The sequence below is a fragment of the Pinus tabuliformis genome, chromosome 1_2 (genome assembly GCF_031772625.1).
Source record: "Pinus tabuliformis cultivar Carrire ecotype Pingquan chromosome 1_2, CPIR1, whole genome shotgun sequence".
In the NCBI taxonomy this organism is placed as follows: domain Eukaryota; kingdom Viridiplantae; phylum Streptophyta; class Pinopsida; order Pinales; family Pinaceae; genus Pinus; species Pinus tabuliformis.
The window spans coordinates 1305411091-1305434496 of record NC_142298.1 but is presented as its reverse complement, the minus strand read 5'-3'; the positions used below and the strand labels follow the sequence as shown (position 1 = coordinate 1305434496).

The 23406-nt window shown below is 38.0% G+C and overlaps 1 protein-coding gene across 2 annotated transcripts in view; it reads right to left on the bottom strand.

The window, feature by feature from the left end:
* Nucleotides 1-23406, bottom strand: part of LOC149211007 (uncharacterized) — a 467932-nt gene that overhangs the window by 162574 nt on the left and 281952 nt on the right. The gene's annotated exons all lie outside the window — the stretch shown is intronic.

Sequence of the window (23406 nt, the reverse complement as noted above, 5' to 3'; positions counted from 1 at the left end):
AATGAGCCATCTTGCACCTGATTTGGATCAGTGGAACCCACTCAAAAGTAGCTGCAAAGGGGCGCGACCATTTGAGCTGAATTTTGGCAATTTTGACTTTTCAGCCCAGAAAACACTGTTTTTACATTGGTTAATGATTTCTACGTGTAGATGATGGATAAATGTAATATTTTCATGGCACATTGATAGATTTTATCTCTCTTTACCCTTCTAGAAGCTTCCTTGATGTAAAAAGTGAATAATTAATGCATGAATCAGTTAGCTAAGTAATAGAGGCAAGTTGTTGGACTGCCTATTATCTAGTGCTTGATTTAGAATTAGTTCAAACTGCCCCTAGGAAGCTGAGCTCGACTCCTAGAGGTGGGGAAAGGAGTTAGATGGTCTATATTATGCTCTCTCTTTCTCATTTTTAGGGTTGGACTCTTGTGGAAGGAAGCTTCATTGTATATTGTGCATCTATTTCTGCAATTTAAAGCCAGGAAAGCCAGGGTTTTACAGACATCTTTGAGGATTCTTGTGGATTGATGTGCTGATGGTGTGTTCTTTACATGTTCTTTTAAGTTTGTTTATGTGTTTCACACTAAGTTGCACGAAACGGGGAAACGGAAACGAGTTTCCGAAACGGGAAGCGAAACGAAACGCGACCTCCCCAAATTTTGGAAACGGGGAAACGCGAATATATATAATAATATATATATATATATATATTAAAAATATTTAAAAATTATTATTATATATATGTGCAATCATAAAGCATGAATGATGTGATGAGAGAATGAGCCAAGCTGCTCTTTTATAACTTTAGAATAGGTTTCTAGAACTACCTGGAAACCCTAAAAAAATTTAAAAACAAATTAAAAAAAATAAAAATTTAAAAAACAAGTGTTTTTTTGGGGAAACGTGGCACGTACGGCCTGGAAACGCGTTTCCGGCCGTACGGCCACATTTCCGTTTCGGGAAACGTGGTCGTACGGTCGGAAACGCGTTTCCAGGCCGTACGGTACGGGGAAACGAGTTTCGTTTCGTTTCCCCTGGGGAAACGGACCCCCTGCCCACGTTTCCTGCAACTTAGGTTTCACATCTTTCTTATGCTTCTAAATTGGACAGATGAAGTGGTAAAGTTTGAACTCATGTTTTAGCATGCTCAGCTTTTTAGTTTGTTCAATTTTAATGTTTTCTACTGTCTAGAGAGGATTCGAATTGTGTGTTTGCCCTCTTTAGCTTCTCCTCTATCATTTCTTATCATCCATCATCAGATTAAGGCATCAGCACTCACTCCTACCTTGCCCCTTAGATCCCCCTGTGAAAACTGTGCTCAATCCCCGCACCCTGAATTGCACTTCCACCAATTGCCACCAAAACCCCTAAAAAATCATCAAATCAAACCCCCTCATCAGTTTACTAGCCTAATATCTTTATCCCTAATTGGTCAGCTTATCATATTGAAAGATCTACCGAATCTGACCCGAGAGAGCCTTCTCATACCTCGTAGGGCTAGCTACGAGGTGAAATGGTTTGATGTAGCCTTGAGAGTTTGTCTATCTCAGCCTAGGTGAATTCCAAGCGCTAACAACCAACAAGATTTTTAACCCCAAAGTCTTCTTTATTGCACAAAAAATGACTACAAGAGAGCTTTCTTTAGCACCAGACTCTCAGATCCAATCCGATCTCAAGTGACCCCTAGCACCCTATTTAAAGGAAAAATCCCAACAGCTAGTTCGAGTGACCCATGTCAAATGATCTCGACCGTCGATGAGGATCAAGATATCTCTTAATCTCATCCGTCGAATTTTTAATGCATTAAAAAATTGAAATTCTGCATTTATTTACTCAAAATTTTATTATTTTATTATTTTTTAAGTTTTTTACTTTATTATTTTTTATTTTTTATTTTTTATTATTTTATTATTTTATTATTTTTTAATTTTTTAAATTTTTATTTTTCAGTTATTATTATTATTTTTTTTTAATTTTTAATTTATTTTTTACATGGATCCTCGAACTTAGCCTTTGGAAAAATCACCTAGGACCTAGGACTTAGGACTTATGAGGGGATTAAAACATTTTCTCACCCTCAAGACACTTTACATGATGACTTTTACAACTTTACATCTCAAAGGGGAGAACCCATTTGACATAGACCCTCATAAACCACCCAGTTCTGCGACACAACTATAATCTAGCAGATTAACACACTAGGATTCTCCTAAGATTCTAATGACAAAATCCATTCCGGCTTTGGGGTTAGGCTGAAGGAAAACTCTGCCGATCATGGGTCGGTGAGACGAAAAACCTTCCGGAACGTAGATTATCACTAGAAAGTTAGGTCCACCTAGGCAATTTACATACATGACTCAACTCTGCTAAGATTATTTACAATTAAATATGCAGACTGGGTTTACAACATAAATTGATCAAGTTGTCGATGACTGTCAAATGGCACGGACATGTCGATCAAGCGCTATCCCTTTTTTGCGAAGAAAAGGGGGTGTATTGCTGGGAAGTTGACACGTAGTGGTCAACAGGAACCATTAAAAAAAGTTAATTATTTTAATTAAGTTGTCTCCCGGTGGTATTTCCAGAAACTATTTTTGAGTTTTGGAGAACAGATGTATTCTAGCCTCTCCACAAAATTTTGTGGCTACAACACATCCGATGCTACAAAAATCAATAATGCCTTCACTAGTCTCTTCTAGAGAACCTCAGTCTCTATTATCTTGGTCACCTAGAGAATCTCAGCCACTTAGGTTTACTGTAGATCAGAAACCCTAGTCTCTTCCAGAGAACCTCGGTCTCTATTATCTTGGTCACCTAGAGAATCTCAGTCTCTTAGGTTTACCGTAGATCAGAAACCCTAGTCTCCTTAAGAGAGACCTATGTCGTTGAGAAATCTAGGACACAAGGAGTTAAAAGATTTCTTTGCTTGATAATTACTTGTGATATGCTTTTTACTTCTTAGCTTATATTCTTCTCTTCGTTAGGTTATTATTGTGTTCTTTTCATCAAGACAATTACCAATATGCGCAATAGAAGACAAATGACACAATATGCAGGCTAGTCAGCCACGGCCAAAGCCTCTCACCTCTTGAGAGGAAAACCCGATCAAAATTCTTCTTATGGATCTTCAATTGACGAATACCAAGACCCTTGACTCTAGTATCCTCCCAAGAACCTTGTCACTAACCTTGATGTTCTGCCTCTTCCCTTTCTCGACTTTCTTCTTGATCTCGAACTTCTCTCCTCAACTTCCTCTAGAGAAACTTAGTCTTTGTCCTTCACATTGCTTCTTCTCGGCTTCTTCTAGAGAATCTCGGTCTCTAGGCCTTCACTAGTCTCTTCTAGAGAATATCAGTCTCTATTATCTTGGTCACCTAGAGAATCTCGGTCTCTTAGGTTAACCCTATATTAGAAATCCTAGCCTCCTTAAGCGAGACCTATGTTGCTTCTCTTCAGTGCTTTTTTGTTCCTTCTTCCTTCGCTTGTGGGAGAGTATATAGCCCAATATAGACCCCAGAGGAATCCTTCCTTCGTTGATCCCAAAAGAGTCCTTCCTTCGTTGATCCCAAAAGAGTCCTTCCTTCGCTATCCCCAGAAAAAACCTGCCTTTGCTATACCCAGAAGAATCCTTTCTTCGCTATTCCAGAAGAATCCTTTCTTTGCTATCCCCAGAAGAAACCTTCCTTTGCTATATCTTCTTCGCACTTCTATTGTTAGGCTCTACTTCGCACTTCTTCTTGATCAAATGCTTGTTGAGTTACTTGCCTCTAAGTGAAGCTGAGTGTGGCTACTTATACACCTCATCTCACGTCCCTTAGGCCGACATGATCACAAGTAGGAAAGCTAACTTCTTCTAGCAAGTTCTTTCATCATTGCAGGTTGACTTGAAGAGGATAAGTGACAAGGTCTTGGAGGATACTTTTCATAGATAAGTTTGACCTTTTACAATGCGTAACATGACTTCACTAGATGAAAATGACTATCATTTTATGACTAGATGACAAATAATTCCTAAAGACTCTCAATGGGAGTCTTGACTCGAAAATAAAATCTCTTGCTCATGAAAACCATGAAGCAAACAATACAATAATTTTATTTTTCTTCTTTACATCCCATTACATAAAATCATAATTACATGTCATTATGAAGATCGAACCTAGTTACACTTTCCAACATAGGAAAGTGCCATAAAGTTAAAATGCAACTGAATGAATACGAAATGGAGTCCACTTTTTATATGGTCCCTTTACGAGTAGACGTCATTTTAGGAGTACAATGGTTGAAAACACTAGGGACATATTTGGCAAATCACCAATAATAGTTCGTTAAGTTCAAAATGGATGGAAGGAAATATAAGTTGTTTGCATTCCAATCCCCACCTACCCAAGTCATTTCTACTCAACAAATGAAGAAGCTTATTCACAAGGGAGCCCCAATATTCGTCGCACAATGTCAACAGTTAGAGTTATTATCAATGGAAGGGGTTCACTAACAGTCTGAAGTTTCATCCCTAATCCAGAATTATGACAAGGTCTTTCAAGATTTACCGATGAAATTACCCTCTGAAAGGAAAATCGAACATATCATTGAAGTCAAACCAGATTCAACACCAGTAAATGTAAAGCCATATCACTACCCCCACCATCATAAATCAAAAATAGAATCACTGATACAAGACATGTTAAAGCATTCTACGCTGCACCAGTAGTATTAGTCAAGAAGAAAGATGGATCTTTTTTGTTGTTTATAGATTACAGAGGATTAAACAAAATTACTATTAAACACAAATTTCCTATTCCATTCATTGATGAGATGCTAGACGAACTCCATGGCACGGAATATTTCTCAAAGATAGATTTGAGATCAAGCTACTATAAAATTAGAGTGAGATTAGAAGATGTCGAAAAGATTGCATTTAGAACTCATGAAGGGCACCATGAGTTTAAGGTAGTGCCATTTGGTTTAACAAATGTGCTAGCCACCTTCTAGGCAACCACGAACAAACTCTTCCATCCATACTTGCAAAAATTTGTATTAGTCTGCTTCGACAATATCCTCGTTTACAGTAAAACGTGGAAGGAGCACCTCAAGCATCTATAGGAACTACTTTCCGTATTAGAGAAGAATCAATTTTACACCAAGTTATCAAAATGTACCTTTGGGCAAAAAGAAGTGGAATACCTGGGACACAGTATATCCAGGGAGGGAGTCAAAGTGGACCCCAAAAAATCAAAGCAATTAAAGAATGGCCCAAACCCATAACATATCAAAAGTAAAAGGAGTTCTTGTTCTAACTGGCTATTACAGAAGGTTCATAAAAAACAATGCACATTTAACGGCGCCCCTGACAAACTTGTTAAAAAATAACGCTTTTCAGTGGAATAACTAGGCAGATGAATGTTTCAAGAATCTAAAAGAAGTGATGTCAACTACATCGGTACTATACTGGCAACTCTAGACCTCTCCAAACCATTTATAGTTGAATGTGATGCTTCAGGGTTCGAAATTGGAGCAGTATTAATGCAAGACAACCATCCTATAGCCTTCGAAAGCAGAAATCTTAACAAACGGAAAAGCTTGAAATCAACTTACCAAAAAGAGATGTGTGTCATCATACATGCTTTAACTAAATGGCAACAGTACTTGCTTGGAAGTAAGTTCTCAATCCGTACCAATCACAATAGTCTTCAATTCATACTTCAACAAAAAACATTATCAACAGAACATCAAAAGTGGATGGACAAACTTTCAGCATTTGACCTAAAAATATTGCACAAAAAGGGAACGGAAAATTCGTAGATGATGCACTCTCATGGAAGGATGATGACAACACAACATGTGTTGCCTTGGTAGTTGCTCCTGACTGGTTAGACGAAATACGAGCTGAGTATGCCAAAGGTTTGCACTCAGTCAATATGCCAATTTTGAATGGAAAAATGACATATTATGGTACAAACATATAATTTACCTAATCCCATCATCTAAATTTAGAATGAAAATTCTAAAGGAATCTCACAGTTCTCTGATAGCTAGGCATGTCGAATTCTTCAAAACCTACTACAACATTCGGCAATCATTTTACTAGAAAGCTATGTGTAAGGAAAACCAAAAGTATGTCATTGAATGTGATGTTTATCGGAGAAATAAGGGTGAAAATATTCCAAATCCTGGGTTACTACACCAGTTACACATCCCAAATAAAAAATGGGAGGAAATCTCAATGGATTTCATTGAAGGACTTCTTATGTCTGATGGTAAATACGAGATATTTATCATAGTGGATAGACTCACCAAATATGCCCACTTCATGCCAATCAGAAAAACTCACAACCAAGCAAATTGCGAAAGTGTTTTCTAAAAACATTTACAAACTACATGGTTTTACCATGGTTATTGTCAGTGATACAGACGCAAAATTTAAAGGCAATGTTTGGAAAGATTTTTGCCACCGAGCAAGAATATCTCTCAACATGAGTTCGGCTTATCACCCCCAAACAGATGGTCAGACTGAAGTTGTAAATAAATGTTTGGAAACATATCTCCGTTGTTTCGTCACCGACAAACAAAACAAATGGTTTCAGTGGTTATACCTGACAAAATGGTGGTACAATACCACCTATCATACATCAACTAAAATGACTCCCTTCCAAGCCCTATATGGCTATGAACCACTCAGATGGAAGGCTTATGCGTTGCACAATTCTAAAGTTCAAGCAATGAAAACCTACTTAGAAGAAAGCCAAAGAATCATTAACTTGTCAAAAGAAAATCTAACATTGGCACAGAATAGAATGAAGCAACAAGCCGACCAAAACCGCACCAAAAGAGAGTTTGAAGAAGGAGATTGGGTTTTTGGGAGAAGCAATTATCATTAAAACAACAAGGGAAAAATAAGTTATCTCCTAAAAGTATTATGGACCATACCAAATAATCAAAAAAATAAGTAGTGTGGCTTATGTATTGAAGTTACCAGACCATTGTCAGATTCACAACACATTTCATGTATCAAGCCTCAAAAAGGTAAATGGTCAAAATCAAACAGCGCAAACACAAACACCATAGACTAACGAAGAAGGAAGGATCATATTAGAACCTGAAGGCATACTTTCCACCAGAGAGAAGGCACTACAGTCCAAGACTATCAAAGAATATCTTATCAAATGGAAAAGACTACCAGAAGAAGACTCATCATGGGAGACAGAACATTTTCGCCAACAACACCCAACATTGCCTATGCTTTGAGGACAAAGCATTTTAAGGGAGAGGCAATGTTATGAATAAAAATATTCATAACTTATATCTATATATATATATATATATATATATATATATATATATATCTTAATTAAATAAATAAATATTAATAATTAAACAAATTAATTAAATTAGTTGCCCATTAATTATGAAAGGGCACTTATGTCAAAAGACATGATCTTTAACCCTTATGACCAGTCAACTCCTATAAAGGAGAACCGCCCAAGGGCTTGTAAACCATCATCGAATATTGAATAATAAAATATATTGTTTTACATATAAATGTGTATTTCATTAGCGAATATAAGTGAACAAAAAAATCCTTGTTCCACTACATCTGGCATCCATGATCTTCATGTTTTTGCTTTGATGATTGCTTAATGAGAAAAAGATAAACTAAGAAGATAATAATATCACAAGTAATTATCAACATAAGAAAATCCTTTTGCCTTTCCGATTTTCTAACACCCATTTCTCTAGCATGCTCAACTCTCATTTCCTTAATCACTTGATTTAATTCCTTGATTGGGTCATGCTTTGCCTCCTTTATTTCCTTTCCCTTAGTTTTGACTAGACCCCTTTCAAAACCAAGAATTTCCGACTTACCAGATGCCTTCTTATCTTTTTCTCACTCTTCGACAATCGCTTGAGAAGTGGCTAAATCTGATCTGTAAACTGTCGTGGATATTTCACGAGACAGTTCATCACAAAAGATCTGATAATATTATAATAAAAATCTGAGATTCTACACTATTACAGTTTTATTAAACTTTAAGATTAGTTAACTGTAATTAGTGCATGCATGCGAATAGAAATTATGCAGAAAAGTAGAGAACGACAAAATAATTTCACACACACACACATAAGACACGAGATATGGTCTCTGGCAAACCCTTTTGGGAGAAAAACCCAGCTGGAATGAGAGGTCGCTTCGCTCTCTTTCTCTGTCTGGAAATATGGCTGCAGATACAAAGAGGTATTGCCTGTGGCCCGTGGGCTGCTACCATAGTTGCGGGGGAGTGCCCCCCCCCCCCCCCCGCCCCGAACCCGCTCCCAAATCGCGCTCCGGGCGGGAGCGGCTCCGGAGCGCGCTCCCGAAAAAAAATTTGCGCTCCCTGCCATTTTCGGGAGCGCTGTAGGGAGCGGTCGCTCCGTCGCTCCCGAAGCGAAATTTTAAGCCCAGGAGCGATCGCTCCCGATCGCTCCCGGGCATTAAAAAATCGCTCCGGGAGCATTTCGAGCGGCGCCGGGAGCGATCCGGCGAGAAAAATTCCGTGGACCTCAAAAAAAAAATTTAAATAAAAAAAAAAAAATATAATAATAATAATAATAATAATATTGTTTTAAAAGCCCAATGGGCCTAAAAAAACTTCATTATCACTTCATTGAGTTGAGTTTGTTGGAGAGCAAGAGCAAAGGAGCAAGGAGAAGCGAGGAGCAAGTGCCGAGGAGCGAGGAGCAAGCCTACAGAGGTAAGTAACTTAGTAGTTTAGTTAGTTTAGTTAGTTTAATTTAGTTAGGTAGTAATTTAGTTAATTTAATTTAGTTTATTGAGTTTAAAAGTCATGAATTTAAATTAAATTAATTAATCCCAATAAATTAAATTAATTTGCAGATTCAAGAATCAAAACCCTACAAACATCAAACACCATGGACCTGGCTATATTTCTTGGCATTTTCCTCTTCTTGGTCCCTTTTATGGTTATTATGGTGCTGGAGAGTAGGAAACGGAGGGGCCAAACTGAAGAGGGGGATGAAGAAGCTGGAGAAAGTCGAATTGGTGAAAACCCCGGTGAGGAGGAGCTGGAGGAGGGTGAACATGACCCTCAAAAAACTAAACAAGACCAAACCCCATTGTGGAAATATGTTAACAAGGCTGAAACGGGCAGGGGGTGGAACCACTAAATTTCATTGCCCCCATTGCAACACTGATTACACAGGTTCATACACCCGTGCTAGAAGACACCTCTGCGGGAAAAGGCCATGGGATGGAGACAAACAAATAGGAATCAAAACTTGTACAGCGGTGTCAGCAGCGGATAGAGCCAAATACATAAGGGAAGAGGAGGAAGCCCAATACAAATCAAAAAAATCAAGGGGTTTCTTTTAACCAAGCTCACAACCACAAAGAACTCCTTCAGCATCCTCCCAAGGCAGTGGATATGGAGGCACAGGGTCATCATCTTTAAGGCGTAGAACCATATCAGATTTCCTTGATGAGGGGTGTAGGAATGATGTGGATTCAAAGGTTTACAGGTTTCTCTATGCATGTGGGATACCATTCAATGTTCTTCGCTCACCTTATTGGCACGAAATGGTTTCTGCCATAAATGATGCCCCTAAAGGATACAAGAGCCCTGGGTATGACAAGGCAAGAATCGTTGGCCTTGATCATGAAAAAGCAAAAATATCACATTCTTTGAATAGAATGACAAGTTCTTGGACTGACCATGGGGTGTCCATTGTATCTGATGGATGGACAAATGTAAAAGGCAAGCCATTGATAAGTGTTCTTGCTGTGTCTGTTAGTGGTCCCATCTTTCTAACTGCACATGATTACTCAGAGAAGTTCAAGACCGCCATCAACATTGCAGAAGCATTACTTGAAACAATTGACCGTATTGGGCCATACAATGTCATCCAAGTCATCATTGATAATGCTCCTAATTGTAGGGCAGCGGGAGCAATTATTGAGGATAAATACCCCAACATATTTTGGTTTGGATGTTTGGTTCACACATTGAACCTTTTGTTGCATGATATTGTCAAGAACAAAAATGAACAATACCAATGAATTGGTGATTTGTACAAGAAAGGCAAACAAATGATAAAATTTATTATAAATCATAGCAATACCCATGGCCTTTTCCGCAGTCACTCGAGATTGGAGTTGTTGAAGATTGCGAAGACCAAATTTGGTAGCTATTACCTCACCTTCAGGCGTCTTTTGAAGGTAAGAGAGTCATTGGCTAGCATGGTATCAAGTCCACATTGGCAGGTATTAAAGGAAAGGGCTACAAATGCAGCTGACAGGGGAGGTTTTAAAATGGGGGAGGAGGCCGCTCTTGATGGTCAGTTTTGGACAAGTGTGAGGCAAGTATTGGATTTCACCAAGCCCATTTATCACATGATTCGGTTTGCAGATACAGACAACCAGTGATTGGCGAGGTGTATGAGTAGATGGATACCATGTTGGGGCAAATAAAAGATATTGTTCATAACAGAAATCCCAACTTGTACAAACTGATTCACGATTGTGTGTGTGAACGGTGGAATAGACTTAATCTTCCACTACATTGCTTGGCGTATATCCTTACGCCAAAATACTACTCTACATCTTGGTTGGGCCAACCTGCAGCAGGGGGTGGGGTTAGGACCAAACCCCATTTAGATCCAAAGGTAACTAGAGGATATTTGGAAGCATTAGAAAAGTTGGTACCTGACAGGGAGGAATGTGCAGCTGTGCGCCTTGAAATAGGCAGATACTTCAGTGGCACTGGCTTGTATGGTAACTTCCATGCAATGGACGACAGAGATAGATTTGATACTCTCACATGGTGGGAAACATATGGCGGCCAGGGAATTTTGCCAAAATTGGCAAAAAAAGTTCTTTCACAGGTTTTAAATACTTCTTCTGCAGAGAGGTGTTGGAGCACCTACAGCTACATACATAATGTGAAAAGAAACAAACTCAATGAAAACCGAGCAGAAAGCTTGGTTTATGTGCACTACAACTTGAGGTTGTTGAGTCATTACTGTGATCGGACTTATGAGGATCCCACATATAAAATTTGGGACAATCACCCAAAGGACGATAATTTGGAGGATGGCATTGTACATATTGAAGAACTGGAAGAGGAACTTGTAATGGATGAAGATGAAGCAGCTGCAGTAGCCATGCCACCTCCACCTCCACCTCCACCATCCAGTAGCAGTGCTCAAGGTCCGAGTCTTGTTCCTTTGCTGTCGCCACCTCCATCTACACGCTCACGTGGAGGTTCTAGTTCTGGTCGTCGGTCTGTTCGGGAGACTCCTAGAAGACCACCACAACCTGCTTATACTCCTGGAGACTCTCATGGCAAGGGCCACATGTAGATTTACAGTTTACTTGTCTTTTTTAGTTTCTATTAGACTTTAGTTTTCATAACTGTTGAGTTTTGAGTCCTTGACTCTTGACTCTTGACTCTTTCATATCATAATGATATTTTTTGTAAACAATATATCACTGTGACAATGAAAATTTGAAGTTTGAAGCTGGGCCTTGGCAATTATAACTCATTGGTAATGATTGTGAATTATGAATATGATGCTTCGTGAAAGACTAAAGTTGTTTCATTTCATTTCATTATTCATGTTTCATTTTATAAATTTATAACATTTCATATCATGTTAACAGTTAGAAGTTAGGACTTAGAAATATCTAAGATATTACTTCTTGTAATGGTTAAACTTAGCTTACAAGAACAACTTTGGTGATCAATGATGATAAATGTTATTGAATTTTCAATTTTGAAAGCTTGAAGTTAAAACTTTAAGATTGAATTTGATGAATCATGATTCATGAGACTCAATATGTTGCAGTTGTAATATGTATTTTACTAACTTGTGGACATGGTTGATGACGATTATAATTTCTAGATGAGTGATGTGATATGGTTCAATGATCAATCTATGTTTTTTTATGTTTTTTATGTCTAATTCATCATTCTACATGTTTTTGTTGACATATATGTATCAAAAATTAAAAAATATAAATAAATATATATATAAATATATATATATATATATATATATATATATATTTAAAAAATCGCTCCCGGATTCGCTCCCAAACTGGGAGCTTCTGAAAATGGTCGCTCCCGCTCCCCGCTCACAAGCAACATTGGCTACTACAGTGCACAAATCCGCTTTGTGTGTTCTACTATTAGAATAATTCCTATTTAGTATTTAATGCTCATTCCTTTTAGCTGTTGCTATTTGTATTCTTTTAGCAGTTTCTTAGATGAAACTGAGTGTTTCTATATTCTACATAGAAACCTGATGTTTCTATTATTGTAAATATCTCTGTATTATCATTGAGCTGTTTGCTCATTTGTAATTAATTCATTCGATATTCTTTTACTTGCGTTTTTCGCACTGTTTTATGGTATCAGAGCACAGGGATTTTTTTTCGAAATAATTTTTCATAGTTTGAAAAATTCAGTAGCTCATTTCGAAACTGCTCTCAGGGTCTGTAGATTTCTTGATCAGGTATCCTCTTCGTATCCTAATCTCTTGAGTCCCTTCATTCCTTTCTAAGGTCGAGCCCTCTGTAAGCCAGGTAGCCTTCACTGAGTCTTAGCCTCGGCTTTGCTCACTGTGATAAAAGCTTACAGTCGTCAATCTCGATACAGAAAGGGATTCTTCTCCTGCATTGTCATTTTATGAGGAATTAACTTTGTGGCGGAATCGTGAAATTGCCTTGAAATTAAAATCCGGCATTTCGAATCCGGGGGCAGCAGTCTATTTGTCGGTTGAACAGTTTATTTGTTTGAAGACTTGTTGTCTCATCGTGGCACTTGAAGCCTAGCCACTCTCGAAATTTGCCACCGGAACCCTTCCCTTTTCACTGAGAATATCAGTGTTCGCTGCTCAGCTGAGGATTTGCTTTGCCACACGGGAACGTGGCAACACAGTCTACACGCCCGACGCCCACACAGTCTTCGCTACACGGGAATATATCAGTGTTCGCTACACGGGAATATATCAGTGAGGAATCGCACGCCCGAATCATATCAAAGTTACAGTAATATCATTCGTATTACATTAAGCACGAATCAGAGTTACAGTATTATATCAAAGTTACAGCAGGCACGAATCAGATCCCGTGGTATTACATTGGCTGCTCCCGTGGTATTACATTGGCTGGTCCCGTGGTATTACATTGGCTGGTCCCGTGGTATTACATTGGCTGTCTCGAGGGCCTGAATCAGAACCGGAAGCGTTTGCGTCCAAAGCCGAAGCTACAGTTAAAAAAAATTTTCACTCGCGTATTTTGGCTCACGATTTCAACAGATCGATATCCTCCAGAGATCCTCCAGATCACGTGACGGCAGTTTCCAGATCATAGTGACGGCATTTAAAATATCACGCATTTTCCAGGGATTTTCCAGTGACGGTCTAGAGGGACTGTTTTTCCAGCCGAAATCTCTGGCACAGTCGGCTCTCGATTTATTAAAAATTATCGACAAAGTTTTTTTTCAGGAACTCGTCGGCCAATCTCCGGATATCGAGATTTCTGATAATAGCATCTTTGAATTCCTTTGGTCATCAGTATATCCCGCTTGGAAAATACGAATCTTCTGCAGAGCTTCGGCAATCATTTGTGGTTCGTATCTCGGTAGAATATATTTTTGATAGATCGAATTTGATCGATCGAATTCTCTGCGGTGGTTTGCATTTGTTGTATTGGCGTGGAAATAACATATCTCTGCGGTGTTTCGTATCTAATTTGTCCGGTGCTCGGTGGTGCTTGTATCTGCTTTCTCCGGTGGTTTCAGAATTCCAGATCTGCGGCAGTATATCAGTGGCAGTATATCAGCGGCAGTGTATCGTGGTAATTCGACGCAAGTGCGAAGAACAGCAGCGGCAATATATCGTGGTCATTCGACACAGCATGGGCTTATGTGCTACCTAACCTCGTTTTTTCCTGCTGTGTGAGAAAGTTCAGTACGACGGCTCACGTATTGATCATTATATTATTTTTTTTGGTTGCCTGAATTAAGACAATTGGAGTTTTGTCTTATTTCTGTGGAGATTTATTTGCTGGGTAAATATATATATATATATATAGATATATATATATAGATATATTTATTTATTTTTTTCTCGCAGAACAAATTCTGTTTTTGATCTGCACCAGGATAAGCAGGCAGCCACATTAAATTTTGTATTGTCTTTGAGAAAATGGCCACGCTCACCAATCTGATGTTGGAAGGAAATCAAGCCTTTTATGCCTTTATGGCTAAAAGGTCTTCAGATCATGTTCCTTCTTCTGCATGGTACATTGATTCTGGTGCATCACGCCATTTCTCTCACAGATGTGACTGGTTTATTGACTTCTCACCTTTCAGTGATTCCGTGGTATTTGGAGGAGGTGAAAAGTACACAGTAGCTGGCAGAGGTACAGTTTAAATTCAGTCTGGTGGGCGCACACTCATATTTTTGAATGTATACTATGTTCCTGGTATGGAAATTAATCTGCTATCTGTCAGCCAGATTATGAGGAATTCTCCTCAGCTTGATGTTGTGTTCAGTGCACACAAGTGCTCCATTATTGACAGGGAGACTAGTCTAACAGTTGCTGTTGGCCTAGAGGACCATGGTCTATACAGGCTACTTGACACCGGTGACTCTCCAGAAGTGGCTCTAGCAGCACGTGTCTCTCCCATCAGTACTCTTTGGCATCAGCGATATGGGCATCTAAATATGCAGTATCTCTCTCAGCTCTCCCGGGAGGGACTTGTGTCAGGATTACCTGATATTCAGACTCAGCAGTTGGGGGTATGCGACGCCTGTCAAGCGGGAAAGCAACATCGGTCTTCATTTAAGAATGGAGAATCTTGGCGCGCATCTAAGGTACTCCAGTTACTTCATGCTGATATTTGTGGTCCTATCATCTATGTATACAGCTTCTATCACTGCTTGCAAATATTTTTCTTATTGTAGATGATTTCAGTAGAAAGATGTGGGTGTATTTTCTAAAAAATAAATCTGATGCACTTAGTACCTTTCAGAAGTTTAAAACCTTAGTTGAAAAAGAGTCTGGTTGTAACATCATGACTCTTAGGACCGACAATGGGGGGGAATTTTGTTCTTCAGCTTTTGCCAATTTCTGTGATATTCATGGCATCAAACGTCAGTTAACCACACCCTACACTCCTCAGCAGAACAGTGTTGTCGAGCGCCGCAACCGCACGGTTGTTGAAATGGCTCGTTCCATGTTACAACACAGGAGTGTTCCAAACAGATTCTGGGCTGAAGCAGTATTTACTGCTGTTTACCTTCTTAACCGATCACCCACTCAGGCTGTGACAGGGAAGACTCCTGAAGAGGTTTGGTCCGGCCGCAAGCCTAAGATCAGTCACCTCAAAGTATTTGGCTCAGTTGCATATGTTTGGATTCCAGCTGCTAAGCGCTCTAAGTTGGATTCCAAAAGCCAGAAACTCATGATGATAGGGTACAGTGATCATCACAAGGCCTATAGACTGATAGATATAGCCACTGGTCGTCTTAGCTTCAGTCGAGATGTAGTTTTTGATGAGGACAGAGGATTCTTTCAGCAGTGTTCTGAGGATCAGCCTCACAGTGTTCTTCTTCCGGTCGGTCCACCTGATGGGAGGGATGATGTAGCATCAGTATTTGATAATACTCTATCTGAGCTTCCTCCAGAAAATAACCCTCCTCTTGCGGCCCCTATTACTCTTGAGTCTTATCCACCTCCTCCTGATATTGGTTCCTCTACTCCTGATATTGGTTCTTCTACTCTTCGGCCAAAATGGTGGGCTAAAACCATTGGTGATCTCCGGGATGATGAGCTCCTTGAAGGTAGAACTTCTAGACATAAGAACAGACAACAGTCTACAGTCAATTTTGCTCTTATGGCTAACCTACACAGTATTTTTGAGCCTCAAACCTATTCAGAGGCTAAGGGTACATCTGAGTGGGAACAGGCTATGGAAGCCGAATTCCAAAGTCTTCAGAAGAATCATACATGGACACTTTCTGATCTTCCTGCAGAGAAAAAACCCATAGGCTGCAAATGGGTGTATAAAGTGAAATACAAAGCTGATGGAACCATAGACAAGTATAAAGCTCGTTTTGTGGCTCGAGGGTTCTCACAGAAGGAAGGCATCGACTATGAGGAGACTTTCGCTCCTACGGCCAAGATGAGTACCATAAGGCTTGTGCTTGCCCTAGCAGCTCAGTTCAATTGGAAAGTTCATCAGATGGATGTAAAGAGTGCTTTCCTAAATGGTGATCTCCAAGAAGAAATCTACATGACGCAGCCTCCAGGATTCAAGGTTGCTGGTCAAGAACAGAAAGTGTGTCGAAGCTAAAGCAATCTATGGATTGAAACAAGCTCCTCGGGCTTGGTACATGAAAATTGATCAGTACCTGACAGATCAGGGTTTTCAACGGAGTCCATCTGATGCAAATCTGTATATCAAGCATACTGGTGATGATATCTTGTTTGTGGTTGTCTATGTGGATGACCTTATCATTACTGGCAGTTCTGCACATTTGATCCATGGGATCAAACAAGATTTATGCAGAACTTTTGAGATGACCGACTTGGGACTTCTTCATTACTGTCTGGGGGTTGAAGTTTGGCAGACTGAAAATCAGATCTTTCTCTCTCAATCCAAGTATGCCAAAAATCTTGTGGACAGGTTCAGAATGCAGGATTGCAAACCGGCCACAACTCCTATGGAACCAGGGCTCAAACTTTCAGCACAGTCATCTTCTCCCCTTGTGGATGAAACTTTATTCAGGCAATTAGTGGGCAGTCTCATCTACCTTACTGCTACCAGACCTGACATCAGTTTTGCAGTAAGCTACATTTCCCGCTTCATGTCAGCTCCTAAAGCTGATCATTGGCAAGCAGCAAAGCGTGTGCTACGATATGTGCGTGGCACTTCTGATTATGGTCTCCTATACACTCGAAGTTCCAAACCTATACTCCGTGGTTACACTGATTCTGACTGGGCCGGTTCGGTTGATGACCGTAAATCTACAGCTGGGTATGTGTTTAATCTAGGATCCGGTGCTGTTACTTGGACTAGTAAGAAGCAACAGGCAGTGGCTCTCTCCTCAACAGAAGCAGAGTATCGGGGAGCAGTTAAGGCATCCTGTGAGGCAGTTTGGCTTCGACGTATGCTTGCAGATATGCATGTTTCCCAGACAGGGCCTACTGCTTTGTTTTGTGATAATCAGGGAGTGCTCAAACTTGCCAAGAATCCAGTCTTTCATGAACGAACAAAGCATGTGGAAACTCATTGCCATTACATTCGCCAGCTTGTTGAAGACGGCTCAGTTCAGTTACAATATGTTCCCACAACAGAGCAGCCCGCCGACATTTTCACCAAGCCTCTTGGTCCTGATAAATTTGTAAAATTCAGAGGGTCTATTGGTGTTGTAAATAGATTGAGCATTAAGGGAGGGTATTAGAATAATTCCTATTTAGTATTTAATGCTCATTCCTTTTAGTTGTTGCTATTTGTATTCTTTTAGCAGTTTCTTAGATGAAACTGAGTGTTTCTATATTCTACATAGAAACCTGATGTTTCTATTATTGTAAATATCTCTGTATTATCATTGAGCTGTTTGCTCATTTGTAATTAATTCATTCGATATTCTTTTACTTGCGTTTTTCGCACTGTTTTATCTACCTCCTATCTCTCCTGACTATCTTTGCTCAGCTATGGAACAAAAAGCTCTCGAAAGAATGGAATGCCTCTTCCTCCTAGTGGCCCAGTTATAACACAGCCCAATAGCCTACTAGTGGTTAATTTTGACTACATCAACTTTTAAATAGAGTTACAATAGAGACTCTTCTAGAGTCCTTTACATCATAATCATGTGGATAGCCCACTTTCCATGAATAATGGGGGCTGACGTGACATCCTCCCGAACTATAGGTGCGAAAATATGAAGGTCAACTTCTGAGTGGCATAACTTCTGCATACAAACTTCGATTGACGCGCTTCTTGCGCTGTTGGAAAGCTCTTTGTGTGTAAAATAGCATGAAATGGTGTGGCGCTAAAGAAACAACATTTTACCCCCCAAAAATGTCACTTGATTGAAGTGAATACAGTTCCTTCTATAAATTAATTACTCCAGAAGACTTGGAATATAAAGATATCCATGAAGATACAACTATTAAATATTAAATATGAATAAGAATGAATGATTTACAATGAGAACGAGAGGCTTGCTTATATATTAGGAAAGTTTCATGGAAAGTCATGTCTCATTTAGACATGCCTCTTTAGCCTTATTACTAGTTTAACTAAACATTATTTATGATTATTATTGTTTACATTATTTTACATTATTTCTTATATATTTATTCATAACATTGCCTTCTTCCTAAAAAAGCTTTGTCCTCAAAACTTGTCGATGAAAAAGGCTTGATCTCTTTTTCAGATTCGAATGTCTTTCTCTCTCGGAACAAACATCTTTGTTGGTACAAGCTGATATGATCTTCTAAGTGACAAACAAATTTGTCGCACTGAGAAGGGATCAAACCATCCTAGATTAATTTTCTGTGGAATATTCTGATCACTGGAATTTTGTAATGACTTGTCAGCATAAGACGGGATTGATGTTAGGTCATTATTCTCTGGAACATCAGTTTGTTGTTTTTGGTCTGAATGGTCCCAATACGTAGCTTGGTTGAGTTGTCTACTCTCATGATTCGGATGTCGATATGGGACTTTACTTTCCCTTATTAGGTGTGTGGAATTTTTTTGATTTACTTCAGGGGATGATGTTGTTGAGTTCGTTACCAAACCTTCACTTGGGGTGTTTATCATCTGAACTGCAACATCCAAGCATGTCTTTTCTTCAACTTGCTTGTCTTCTTCCTGAGTTGTGACATTCACTGGATCGGTATTTGTTGTTTTGTCATCAACTTGAATTCTTACATTTGATGCTTCCTTCTCGATAAGTTGTTGTACCTTGTTTTCTAATGACTTCTTATCCTTCTTAAGTTTCTTAATTTGCGTCAGTAATTTTTCACTATGGTTTTTAAGTCGAGAAACTTCTTCATTTTTGTCAACAGTGATTCTGTCAATTTCATTTTGCATATTTTGTAATATTTTTTTACCTTCTTGAGAAATTACTTTTGAAATATCTGATATATCTTCTGGCGTTACTGAATTTGGTTTCAGCATAACATCTTGGAGTGTTATTTTCTTCTTCTTGTAAGAAAATGTTAGAAACTTTTTCTTCGTATTTAAGATGAAAGATCCTACCATTTCCATCCAGGGTGATCCCAAAATAATATCACCTTGATTGTTCCATAGGGTTTGAACTGAGAATTGCGATACAAATGTATAATCTTCAATGTTTAACTGTAAATTGGCTATGTCATATATTTTATTGCGAAAAAAGTCTAATTTTTCAGTTATATTTGACTCCAGGATCACTAGTTGGTTTGCGATTTTAGGTGTTATATAATTTGCATCTTCTGCTGAAGAAATAGAAATAATAACATCTTTTCCTACGAGATTTCCTTTAATGTTAAATAATGCTTTACCATCTCTGGGTAAGGTTTCTGGGAATCTTATGGCCTTCATTTTTGTATTAGACTCCATTTTTGCTTCTTGAATATTAAATACTTTTTAAATCACTTTTTTTTAAATAAATCCCTTTTTTCTATATATTTTTTTCCAAATATTCTCCTCTTTTAAATAGCCTTGACTCTACTAATTTCCTCTTAATTTTATATATATATATATATATATATATATATATACAAAACCCTTTTTCTTTTCTCTCTTTTTTTTCCTTTCTTCTTTTTCTTTTTTCTTCTTCTTCTCTTCTTTTTTTTGTTCACCCTTTTAATAACTTTTTTTTATATAATAATAATTTTTTTAATATATTATTATAAATTATATATATTATTTATTTTAATATATATATATACATACATATATATATATATATATATATATATATATATATATATATGACTTGACTTTTTTTTTCTCAAATACTCTATGATACGCTAAGCACTCTTCTGATTTTTCAAAAAACACTTTTAAATATCCCTACCCACTTGAATTCACCTTATCACTTAAAATTCAACAAGCCTTCATACTTACACCTCTTTTTTATTTTATTTTTAACCAAAATAATATATTAACTTTATATTATCTCGTATCTTGTACTTAATATATTCCCTTGATTTTTATTTTTATGTTTTTTATTGGACACTTAGTTCTTCCTTCACGATTATATTTTTCCTTGATATAACTTAATTATATCAGCAAGTACTTATAATTATAAATATTTGTTTCTTGAAGGTAAATATTAGATGCGTCGTGACTCTTGAGTCTTCAGTGAGCACCTTTGGTTCCTTTTACCTTTGGGTTCAGTTGACGTCTCCCCTGTGAAAGTTCACAGTTGTACTATGACACGGTTTTTTTTCTTTCGACTAAGGGGAATATAGTTTGTAAACCTTTGCCAAAATCCCTTCCAATCTGTTAATGAGATGGTGGCAGTAGGGTGTAAAACAACTTGAGGGCAGAAATGGTGTGGGTGATTGTCGGAGAACATTAAACAGAGCCTATGTTGCGGGGGAGCGCCCCCCCCCCCCCCCTCGATCCCGCTCCCAATCCGCGCTCCGGGCCGGAGCGGGTCGGGAGCGCGCTCTGGAAATCGCTCCCGAAATGGGAGCGATTTCGGGAGCGCGCTCCCTAAAAAAAATTTCACTCCCTGCCTTTTCGGGAGCGTTTTGCCTTTTTTGCAATTTTTTTTTTTGTAGTAATGTTTGAAATGCAATTTTTTTTTAAGAAACAAATAATTTTTTAGTGGGGCAGCTTAATGATCAAGTATAGGCCTTAGTATTGATATGCTATTCATGGTAATGTTAAATTCTTAAAGTAAAAGTGACATTCACTTTTACTTAAATTTTTAACATTACCATGAAATGACTCAGGATGTTTGAGAGTGGTTTCGGCATCATTGGATTTCATATGGAGAAAGTAGAATTTTAGATTTCATTCAAAATCCAGCAGACTTGTCAGTTTTTCAGGATTTCAGGATTGGAGGATTGCAATGTTTCCATTGACTTTTGTCATGTATTAGGGTATGGAACTCGTATTTAATCAAGAACACCAATCCCTCTATGTACCTTGATGTTAGTGACATTGTTTGTCGAACTCTTCTATCATGACCTTCCTAAAAATGTACGCATCACTCAAACAAAATCTTGACTTGACATGCTATGCTTGTTCTATCTTATGTTAATGCGTGATATTAATGACAAAGATCCCTACAGATACAGAGGTAATGACAAAGATACCTCTAGATATTAATGCTTAGAGGGTGATATTAATGACAAAGATCCTGATTTTCCAACAAGACTAAAAAATTAGACATTTCTCGTGATGGCAAGAGGCCCAAGCATAAGAAATAGATAATAGATAATAGGTGATCAATGATGATAAATGTTATATATTGAATTTTGAAAGCTTGAAACTTTAAGATTGATGAATCATGAGACTCAATATGTTCTATGTTACTATGTTACTAACTTGTGGACGTGGTTGATGAAGATTATAACTTCTAGATGATTGTTGTTGTATGGTTCAATCTATGTTTTTTTATGTTTTTTATATCTAATTCATCATTCTACATGTTTTTGTTGACATATATGTATCAAAAATTAAAAATATATATATATTTTTAAAAAATCGCTCCCGGATTCGCTCCCAAACCGGGAGCTTCTGAAAATGGTCGCTCCCGCTCCCCGTTCCCGCTCCCGCTCCCAAGTAACATTGAACAAGACAATAGCTACATCACCTACATGCAGGCTCAACGTCATCAACGATGGTAGATTGGCTGCCTATGGCAGTTGTTGGTGGCTGTAACTGCACCAGTGAGGTGGTTGACAGGGACTAGAGAGGAGGTGATGGGGGTTTTTTATTTATTTCCAATGTATATTGAGTATATTTTTTACTTTTATTTTTATATTTTTTTTTTCCAATAGGATATCTTTTCCTTTTTACTTAATTTTCTGTTCTTTTTATTTCGAATATATATATATATATCCTCCTTTTTTGTTTTTTTTTTAATCAAATGGCCAAAGACCTGGAAAATGGAGAATCTCCCAATGTGTAGCGAAACGCTTCAAGTATGACAACAACAAGGTTGATGGTGATTGATGGCCAAGGGCTGATGACCGGAGAACGAGCTTTGTGCAGCAGTGAAGCACCCAAAGGATTGACTGCTCCAGTACCAAATGAAGTGAACAAAGTTCCTTCTATAAATTAATTACTCCAGAAGACTTGGAATATAAAGATATCCACGAGAATACAAATATTATATATTAAATATGAATAAGAATGATAATAAGAATGAATGATTTACAATGAGAACGAGAGGCTTGCTTATATATTAGGCAAGTGTCTCTTCATGGAGAGTCATGTCTCATTTAGACATGCCTCTTCAGCCTAATTACTAGTTTAACTAAACATTATTTATGATTATTATCATTTACATTATTTTACATTATTTTACATTATTTCTTATATATTTATTCATAACATTGATGCCTCAAAACGCCCCCAAAGGTTTCAGACCCAGTTTTGCCAAACTGGGCCCTACCAATAAAAACAGTGATGTGAGTTGATTCCTCCACTTTTTCTACTCCAAATGCATTGAGATAGATGAAAAACAATATAATGATCCTATTTGGATCAAAGTAAGTCGGTTTCGCATGTCTAATTTCATAATTTGTATCAACACAAAAGGCTTCAAGATATTGCTCTAATAGACCCCTGTCTGGAGGCTTATAATCCCAAGTCATTTCTTTGATAATACCATTGAATCTTTGATTAAATTCTTCAACTGTTTCATTCTCATTCTTCTTAATGTTGTTGATGGCTTTGAACAGATATCTTCCTTCTTTCTTATCCCCATATTTACCCTTAAATGCATTAATGATAGCTTGCAGAGAATCAAAGGAATTATCATGGTTATCTAAGTACCACTACAATGCATCATCTTCCAATGAAATGACAAAGAGTTGCATCTTAACATCTTCATTATTATAGAAAGTTGTGTAAGCATGTCTTAGCAGGAACATCAGCAGTGATCGAATTGTTGCCCTGAAACATAGGAATCTTGTCCAAACCAGCATCTGGAAGATTATGAGGATACCCCTAGATATTGGCAAAGTTGCAAGGCCTGTAAAAATCCATGATGTCCTGACTGACAAGATCAAGGAAAAGCAAGTGGATATCATGAAGGGATTCCTATCCGAAAAAAGATCAAATGCTTACTAGAAGGTAATTTGCTTAACTAAGCTCTTAGAGCCTTTTCAAGATCGGGAGCAGGGTTAGCAAAGTTACCAGGATTTCTTCTAGTATAATCTCTTTTAAATGG